The 8,442-nt window shown below is 31.6% G+C and overlaps 1 protein-coding gene across 3 annotated transcripts in view; it reads right to left on the bottom strand.

Annotated features, from left to right (window-relative positions):
- LOC108965918 overlaps positions 1-8,442 on the bottom strand; it is a 424,784-nt gene that overhangs the window by 353,128 nt on the left and 63,214 nt on the right. The gene's annotated exons all lie outside the window — the stretch shown is intronic.

Here is an 8,442-nt window from a genome sequence, read left to right as displayed (position 1 = left end):
TTTAAGTAAAGCAAACAATTATATATCCCGATATTTTACTTACGGAACTTTACAAAAATATCATATTTCTTTAAAAATATTTTCCACTAAAAAAAAATTTTTTATTTTTTTATTAGAAAATAAATTTTTTGAATTTCGATAAGTTATACTTTAAAAAGGGCATACAATTTTCTATCGGTATCAATAAAAGCTTTTCGGTCGTTTTACTCCGAGCCGAGATGTATTAAACAAAAATCTTCTAAAGGCTGCTAGCATATTATAAGAAATGCTGTTATATAATAGATGCGGAAGTATAAAAAAAAACTGCATACAAATTCGATTGCGTCTTTCCTCTTAAAAGAAAAATATTTATTCATTCGCAAAAACAAATACTCATTTATTTTTACTCACTCTATAGTGCACTTTTATGTACATAAATTTCCAAAAAAAATTGTTTTTTTTTAAATTAAATGTTATATTACTATTATACGTATATATAGAAAACTCTCATCCCGCTGCACTTATTTCCACATTTATTTGTACGATGTGATCTTAAAATGTCACGTCGCATAAAAATACTTTTAATTTTCTCCAGAGGCTAAGCATTTTTCTGGGCACAAGCGAACAAAAAGAGACAATAAGAAGGAAGCCAAACGGAAATGTCAAAACAATGAGCTCCATTAGGCGACAGCTATGTATGTGCAAATGTATGCAGTCATTATGCCACTTCAGCACATACCGTCGACCGCCAAACCACAACTCCATACACACACGTACACATATGCAAGTAAACAAAAACAAAACGTGCCAGGCACGCGTCTCACACTGCGCTAGCTTGCAGTCAGCGGCGACACTAGAGGCGCAAAATGTTTGATTGATAAAGCGCGGCCGAGCACTCAGCGCAAGGAGCGCGTGTGTGCTACATATGTGTATTCGATGATACATTCACATACTTATGCTTAAGATGTACATACATACATACATCAGCATATGGTTTTATGTGCATTTGCTATTGTTGTTGAAAACGTGTGCTGTTGACATGCTGCATGCCACAAATGCTATAAAATTTTACTTTGTTGAGGCGTAAATGGCAAACCATTAGATACTAGCGACAAGAAATTGCAAATAAATTGAGTCAAAGCAATCACTTACACAGTCACAAACTCACTCATTCATCGCGCAGAAGTGAAAGTGTGGTCGCATTGAGAAAAGCAGGAAAGAAAGGAGATAATAATGCGCATATTGCACAATAGTGATGTTGAGAAAATGTTTTTTTTTTTTTTTTTTTTATAAAGTGTATTAAACATATGGGTAAAAGATTACATATTCGACCCAAAGGGGGTTATCTGCTTTTCCGATATTTTTATACCAAGAACAACACATATTAAGTTTACAGGAAAGTTTGTACGAACTTGGAGGAAACGTCGAATTTATATGTGAACGGAGTCGATATCCATCTGTATGGCTGGCCACGTGGACTGGCATATGTAGTTCTTTGTGAAGCGATAGAAAATAAATGAATTTTGGTAGTTTTCCAGTAAACTTTCAGATATATCTAACCGATTAGAGAAAAAGAGCGATAACATTTTTATGACTAGTTTCATTAGAAAGCAATCCTGCAACAAATTCCTGCTAACCATAAATTGTACTAGAGCGTAAAAGAAAGGTATCCTTTGCAGAATGGTGGGCAATATTCTTTGAGGAAAGCCAGCAATATTTTTACAAGTTTCTTTGAGTTCACGAAATAAAATGTGGCATTCATTGTACCACATTAGAGTAGAAACAATGGCCACCAACAAAAGTAAAGTCCTTTTTGAGAGAGCACGGACTTAAGGATGCCAAGGTTTAGGCACTAACCATTAAGCAGGTCTGCTGTTTTTGCCTTATTTTGAGATGCGCTTCATTTTTTCGAATTAATTTGGAATCGTATATTTACGCTGGCTACGTTATTGAACCGAATGGATGCAGTACCCGCCGGGGGAAACAGAGGATGATATCTACTCCGTTGGAAAGGTAAGGTGGAAGAGGACCTGGCTCCACTTGCAATCTCCCATTGGCGCAAAACAGCGAAAAAGAGTAAGCGGTGTATACGCCAATATAGAGGAAGAAGGATTTTTTTGCTTAAATATCATACATATACATATATTTGTAAATATACATCGAAACCTTGAAGATGATAGGCAAAATGTTTCGGAGATATGATTTGAAAGATTTTCTTAACGCAATTGACTCACAAAAACTTAAATGTATTTTTGTTCGCAATCAAATCCTCAGAGTCGGTAAGAAAATTTTCTTTAAAACGGCTATAGTTAATTGAGTCTTTCACACGTCCTCATTGGATTTTAGCTCATTTTCTTATCGAAGTAATAAGAGTTTACATAAAAATTTCGTGTTTTTCAGCCAATCTGAAATTTTTTTTTTTTTTTTGTTTTGTTGGTTACAAAAAAATATTATGTTTGGGAAGCCGTCATTTTGACTGGTCCTCTGATTTAAACCTGTATTAATTTATAAAACATATAAATAATTTTTTGTTTTCAGATTTTGCTCACCAGCAGACACCTTATTTCGATGGTCTTCACAGAAATCGGCTGCAAAAACATACAAAAGTTTTCAAAATAAATCATCCATCGTTAAAGACATATAATTCTATAAATTTATATTAGTTTTATTAATTTATTAAATTAAATGTCTCTTAAAAAAATCACAAAAACGCGTTCTTTCTAACCTTAGAGTAGATATAATCCCTTAATTTGAAGCAAATATTTTCATTGATCTGAAGATAAAATTTTCCTATATGAAAAGAACGAGCAAATTATTAGAAATCCTACTCACATCATAGGTTAGACCATCAATTATTTGGGTACAAAGAAGAATAGTAAACCGACTTTTAAAAATACTTAAAAAGCTTTTTGTAGTGTATTTAAAATTAAAGAAAAATCTACAAGATTTATTCCCAAATCAGAGTTTCTCTTTGGTTATTACGAAACTTTGATTTAAACAAATATTAAATTTTTTTTGCAAAATAAGTCAGCAATAGAGAAGATTAACAACTATTCCCTCACAGAAAAGTGTATTCCTTTATATCCGTGGGGCTTAAAACCAAAAATAATAACAAAAAGCAATGTCAAAATAAATATTATTAAAATATTATGTGATAAAATATCTTTAGTTTTTAAAAAGTTATCGACAAAGTTGTGTGTCAAAGTAAAAATAAAATTTTCAATAACCACAACGAGATTTTTACTGTATTAACACCAAACTCTGTTGTGAAGAAACACATAGCATGTCAAAAAAGTAACTTCAGAGATCGCTATGAAACATTTCTTCTGCTCATCCCTATCATGGCTACTATTTTTATTATGAAACTTTCGAAAATTTCGAGAAATTGAATCCTAATTTAACTACTTTAAAACAAGTAAGGTGGTTTCAGAAAGACTTTTATACCAATACTTAAAGCTGAAATTTATATTTATAGAATTATAAAACCGCCAGTAAAGAAGAAGAATATTATAAAATAATGTTATAATATATATATATATATATTGTTTAAGACTTTGAATTTTGCTTCGAACAATTCGCTATAGTATGATCACCCACACATATCTACATATATCCCCTCATAGGCACTCAGTTTTGAGATGTTAGATGTCAACAACCACGTACAAGCGCAGCGAGCACGTTTCGGTTTCACCATTGCAAAGCTTTTAATAAATTTTTGCTTTCATTTTCTCAATACATTTCTGCACCACTTTTGTTCATATCCATTTCTTTATAGCGAACCATCGCATTATTCACTTAACACTTCAAGCCAGCAACGCCGGCATTCAGATGCCTTAACGCAGCCGCCTAGCTATGTTTGCAGATGCCCACGCACACCACATTTTATTGCTGGTATTTAATAGCCACCATTCGCTTCCGCCCCAGGTTCCACCAGCCACAACTCTTTCCTTTTTATTGTTCTCACTCAGACATTCACTCCTCAAAGTGCTTTGTGGGCTTAAAGCTTTAAGTCTACGCGGCGGTTGCTGCCATTAGGCAAGTCAACGACTATTCGCGGGTACTAATATATGAATATATGGTGTGATGGTGTGTATAAATATATATATGTGTGGTTTCCGAACGTGCATGTTTCTATTTGTATGATTTCGCCAAACTTGAGTGCCTTTTGAGATTGTCTGTGCGCTGTAATTTGAATTTCTTGTTTCGCTGCACGCTTTCAAGCGCAAATATACATGTATATACATACATATATATATATATATATATATGCACCCTTTTACATAGTTATACACACATGCTTATACAACTTCACGTACAAACGAAGCTATCTGTGCATAATCACTGCCGACCAGGTATTTATGCAGCAGCCTCTTATGCATATAAATAACGCTGTATGTATGTATGTATTTATGTGTGTTAGAAATGTGAGGTTATGTATGAACTCTGATTTATATCTTAATTATTTTCGCTTTTACTTTTACTTTTTCATTTGTAAAGTCGTGCGATTGACTCCTTTCATTTCTTTTGGAATTATAATGATTTGCTGTTGTTGTAACCATACGTTGTAATGTGCTTTTGTAGCGCTAAGGAATTGCCTAAGCTGAATACATAGCAAATATTCCTCAGGATAGCGGTCTTTATTTGAATATAAATTATGCGCATTTGTAAATAATTATTTGTTTAACCCGTTGAGCGTAAGTTGGAGATTTTATAAAATTCGTTAGGCATCAACATTTTTAGAAAAATGGAAAAATTTATTAACTTATTTAGAATTTTGCGGAAATGTTTAAGCCTTTGTTTATCTAATTTGAAAGAAATAAACACACTATATATGGAAAAAATATTGAATGTAACTATTTTTTGGAAAATAGGAACAATGAAAAGGGTACAATTCAATAATAATTCTTGGGAGTAGTAGAGTACTCAATAAAATAGTATACTGATTTAGAGTTAATTTATTCAAGCAGTCTAAAAAATTGACAAGGTTGCACATTATTAAAAATTTTGAATTTTGTTGTTCAAAAATTAAATTACAGCAGAAATAGTATATGCAACTACTTAATTAAAGTCATTGAGAAATGTTGAAAAAAATTCAGAGTTGCCACTTTATGAAAAACATATTAGAAGGGATTTCAACAAAGACAAAATAAGCACACTGACATAAAATTTAAATTATTGGAAAAGTTTTAACAAAATCACAAATTAAAAGGTTGCCACATTATTAAAAAGTTTTTATTCAAAAATAAAATAAAAGCAAAAGTGGTTTGTACAACTAATTAAAGCCATTGTAAATAGTTAAAAAAAAAAACAACTTTGAAAATAAACTCAAGATTATTGAGCATGTTTTAAGAGCAACAAAAATGACATAGTCGCCACATTATATATTAAATTTTTTTATTCTAAATAAATCAGCAATAATATGTGGAACTTATTAAAGCAGTTTTAAGAAAAATTACGGCGGTTCCAGATAATAAAAAAATTTTTGTTCAAAATAGAACAACAATAAATCAGCAATAATATGTGGAACTTATTAAAGCAGTTTTAACAAAAATTACGGCGTTTTCAGATAATAAAACAAAAAAAAAAATAAGTTCGAAATAAAACAACAGTAAAAGTACAACAATAAGAGCACAAAAGGGAAGTTATTGCAAAATTAAAAAAATTAATTTAGATATGGCATTTTAGAAAAAATTTCAAAAAAATCCTTTCACAAAGACGAAATAAACACAGGCATTTCTAATTAATTTTATTGCAGCAGTTTTAAGAAACAAATTGCTTTTTTCGACAATAATAAATAAAAAAAGCTCACACTTAGTTCCCACTTTATTCAAAAAAAAAAAAAGTTACTTAATTAAGAAATAACAGCGAGGATAATGTGGGCATAAAATAAATTTTTTTTTGTAAGTTTAAAAAATCAACACACATGGTTGCCACTTTATCCCAAAAAAAAAAAAACAAATTATTAATTTTTCGATAATTCTATTTAATGATTTAATAATAATTTTTCCTAGCTAGTTATATGAAACTATATTTTAGAAGGTGTAGATTGATTCATTATTAATAAAAAAGGGAAAAAATTATTATTTCTTTTTCTAAATAATTTGTCTCCTGCATATTCACCTCTTCTAAAAACACCAATTCAAAAATTAAATTAATTTTTTCAACATCCTTCAGGCTTTTTCTATATCACTTACAAAAACCACGTTTGAGTAATTTTTAGTATATATTTTACTTCCATTCTCTCGACTTTATCGACATTAAATATCAACCCGCTCATCGCCGCGCACTTAACATGATTTTTATCGCCCCCTTAAACGACTCGTTTCATGTTCCATTCATATGCACGTTCCAGTTCATATGCCCGAGCAAAATTTCTTGCCGATAAAGGCAAACAGCTCAAGTGTGTCACAGCGAACGAGCACCAAAGTGCACATCCTCACAACCGAGCACATAAATACACATACACACACTTGTATTAGACGAGACATATGTGTGTTTGCTTACATCTGCATATGCTCTCTAAGTATTTTGTTTACTCGTATTTACCAACACCAACCGCCTAAACATATAGCAGTACTTACATAAATACCCGAGCCACACCCGCCCAATCACTCACACCCCACCTCACACCATCTAAGCTCTCCTTCATCCACTCACCACTTTCGCAAACACTTCTTATTCCACAGCACACACACACACGCACATATAAAGCAGCACGTTCCCACCTCCTTTCAAGTCTGCTTTGTCAATCGTTTGTCTATGTTTGTTTGTTGTAATCCTTTCGTTTTTCTTTGGCATTTCCTTGAGGTAGTGTGTACTTAAATTTTTATTGCATACTTTTAGGGCCGTTTTAGCAGTTATGAAAACCGATCAGATCCTTATCATGAGGCGCATTAAAAATAAAATTAAAAAGTAAAATACAAATAAAAACAATAAAAAAAGCGAAAAATGTTAAACAGTTAGCATGGCAGCAGTTGTCAGATGGGCTGTCATGTGTTTTCGTACCGCCTTTCGAAACATATTCTTGCACACATTTCCATATCATTCATGAATTTGTCAAACGATTTCGGGGTTTCTTCATGTTGACAGCATGAAATTAAACTTTTATAACGGTTTTGCTTTTTGCCTCCTGCCTGCCACTTAAAGTGGCATGTACTTAAGTTGTCACTTTTTTTGTTGTTGTGCTTGAGTTATGTGTACCATGGCCCCATGTTGCGAGTGAGGGTGTGGTTTTGAGAAAGGTCCTTTGAATTTCATATCTGGGTTTCATCACTCGTCACATGTCGGAAGCTTATTTTTATTCCGTCTCGAATGCTTTATGTGTCTGCATGCACTGTTTGGGAGTGTGTGCACGTGTATGTGCGTCTGTATGTTTGTATTTATGTATTGTTTGGAAATTAAATATTTATTTTATTCGCATTTAGAATTCAATAATGCCAGCTTATTACCCATATTTTAAATATAAAGCATGAAGCAAATGAATTGGAATATTGAGTTCGACACTTTTTATTTTCGAAGTTTTTTATTGAAATATCAAGGAAATACGTGGAATTTTGCTATAAACTGTCGAAATAATGTCAGCTGTTTGCATTATCCATTTGCTTATACCTTTTATGTACTTATTGTTATTTGTACGGTTTTGTATGTGCGCAAGTTTTAACAAAGCTCGAAATAATTTCCGCAAACTTTCCATATTTTCTGCAGAGCAGGTTATTTCGGAAAATTCTTTTTCCGCTTAGCTAGTTTCGGAGATCAAAAACTGTTTCTCAACTGGATGCGTAGTTGTTTCTAAACATGTTTTATAAAGGGAGATGTGTGATGACTTGAGAAGACGTCGGAGCAACAGTTCACGAAACAGAAATTAGTCCTTCTAATGAAGAATTAAACGAGCGAGAAAAAAATTAAAATATAATATATATTTGTAATAAGGAATTTGACATTAAAAATTATCCACATTTTCACAGGAGTTCAAAAAAAATTGTGTTATTATTATGTTTCTTTTACTTATCAATAACTTCTTATACAATGCAAACTACAATAGCTACCTTCTTGAAATAAAAGCAGATAATAGATTAACTAATCTAACTGACTTAGAATCTTATTTATTTTTACAAGTATAAATATATATAGTCACCTAAAACTAAAATTATCGTACTATCACTTTACGAAGTAAGTTTACAGGCGAAGGAAAAATGATATAATAGAAAATACTCACTATTACTTTTTTATTTATCAACATTTTTTCATGATTCTACTAGGGAAATATTTTTTTGACACATACGTAGATAATACTATTACTTATTAGGTATTAAAAAAATATAGAATTTTTGTAAAGAGACTTGTGTTATTTTACAAAAATATGGATCACAAAGCATTTCGTGTGTTAGTTAAGCATTGTTTTTTGAGGGAATAAGGGAAAACACTTTTGGATTTTGGATATACAATAAAGCCTTAACCTAACTT

The sequence above is a fragment of the Bactrocera latifrons genome, unplaced genomic scaffold (assembly GCF_001853355.1).
Source record: "Bactrocera latifrons isolate USDA-ARS-PBARC rearing strain unplaced genomic scaffold, ASM185335v1 scaffold_15, whole genome shotgun sequence".
Lineage (NCBI taxonomy): Eukaryota > Metazoa > Arthropoda > Insecta > Diptera > Tephritidae > Bactrocera > Bactrocera latifrons.
The sequence above is the reverse complement of the archived record's forward strand: the minus strand, read 5'-3'. Positions and strand labels throughout refer to the sequence as shown.